The 1,806-nt window shown below is 31.3% G+C and overlaps 1 non-coding gene across 1 annotated transcript; it reads right to left on the bottom strand.

Moving 5' to 3' along the window:
* Positions 1 to 263: 263 nt before the first annotated feature.
* Trnan-guu (transfer RNA asparagine (anticodon GUU)) lies at positions 264 to 337 on the bottom strand. The gene has a single exon. It is a non-coding gene; the product is annotated as a tRNA-Asn (tRNA).
* Between the last annotated feature and the right edge of the window lie 1,469 nt (positions 338 to 1,806).

Below are 1,806 nucleotides of genomic sequence, written 5' to 3'. Positions count from 1 at the left end.
TATTGGAAGACCATTCTGCTTTTCTAGAAGCTTTATAATGATCCAATTGGTCTTCTATAAAAATATGCTTCGAGATATCTGGTCTGGTAGATTATTCTTGTCTTCAATAACAATAATTTTTGTTGTTCATAAAAAAGTACACTACTTTTTCCTATTTAATAATAAGAATGATTATTGCATTAGATTTGAAAAATCTCTTTTAAATTTCTTAAAAATTTAAAAAAATACTCTGTAAAAAAAATAAAATTTGAAAAAAATAATTCCGCCCCCGGGTGGGCTCGAACCACCAACCTTTCGGTTAACAGCCGAACGCGCTAGCCAATTGCGCCACGGAGGCACATGCTAGCCACGGCCGAAAATAACAATTCTTACCACGCACACACAGATGATTGTGTGCGAAATGTTTTGTTTGTATTTTTTTAGTATTGCTTGGTGGCGGTTACTTGAGAGCTTTCTCCGGTGAAGAAAATGTGTTCTATTTTTAGAAAAATTCACCACAATAAATAATTAACAACAAAATATGTGTTTTGTTAAAATGAACAGTGGAGCAAAATTGCAATTTGTATAAATGAAAAAATAAATAAACAGTAAAATTTTTACAAAATAAAATAATTGTAATATTAATATTTTTTCAACAATCAAGGGTTAGATTTTAATCAAATATTGCTTAACATAAACACAAAGAGTGGATTAAAAAAACTTAGGATTTGTAAAGGCCTTAATTTTTGTAAATACATTTTTGAGACTAGAATTAAATTGCATTTTTTGAAAATTTTTCTTTAAGGGACTAGTCCAAATGTAAGAATGGATTCTTTAGAATATATTTTTCTAGTATCACCAGAAGTGTAAACATTTTAAAGGTCATACAAATTAAGAAGGCTACAGTAGCAAGGATATTTAAGAAATATATTTTGAGGGGACCTACTAAAGCGTGGATTAAAAAAAATTAAGGGATCCACAAAAGTGTGAATTAAAAAAAAAAAATAATAAAGGACCCACAGAAGCGTGGATTTTTAAAAATATATATTTTAAGGGACCCAAATATTAATTTTTGGTGCGGATTTAAAAATAAATATTTTTTATTACTAATAGTAAATGGGGCGGATTAAAAAATTTTTTTATTCAACGTTTGATAGAGAAATCGAATTTAAAAATAAATAGTTTTCAAGGCTGATTGGAAGAGGAACCACAATAAATAAATAATTTGAAGAAATTGTAGAGGGACGGATGTAAAAAAATATTCTTCAAGGGCTAGTAAAAGTTGCGAACATTTTTTCCCTCTGAAGAACAAATGTTAGAAACAATTTGTGGAGGACAACTAATTTAAAAAAAAAAAAATAATTTTTAAGCTGTAGTAATGATGATTGAATAATAAAACCAGTGAGCGGAGCAGTATAGTCGGACGGAGCCGACAATACGATACCCTACACAACTACCACGGAACTCTAACTATCGCCGGATGTTAATTCCAAGCCTAGGCAATATTTAGTGATATTTGCACGTCCCCTGTCCGATTAGAGGTTAACAGCACCTCTACCATACACTGACATATTTTCCGAATATTACTAATTCTCAATTACTCATTACTTATCCAGATTCCCTTACTTGTCCAGATTCCCTTCATCGGGGGTTGTGTTATGATTTTCGGCTTTCAATTGTGGCCTATAGATCGACTCGAAAAAACACAATAAGTTAAGTTTTCGGTCACCGAAAATTATAAGCGTTGTCCTTGACCATACCTAGATCCTCATGGAAAATTTCAAAACGATCAGCGCTAAAATTCCGCCCTTTAACGTGATAACGGTT

Source organism: Musca vetustissima, unplaced genomic scaffold, assembly GCF_032173495.1.
Source record: "Musca vetustissima isolate MV318-11 ecotype Yass unplaced genomic scaffold, APGP_CSIRO_Mvet_v1 utg1682, whole genome shotgun sequence".
NCBI lineage: Eukaryota > Metazoa > Arthropoda > Insecta > Diptera > Muscidae > Musca > Musca vetustissima.
This window is presented reverse-complemented; position numbering and strand designations above follow the sequence as displayed.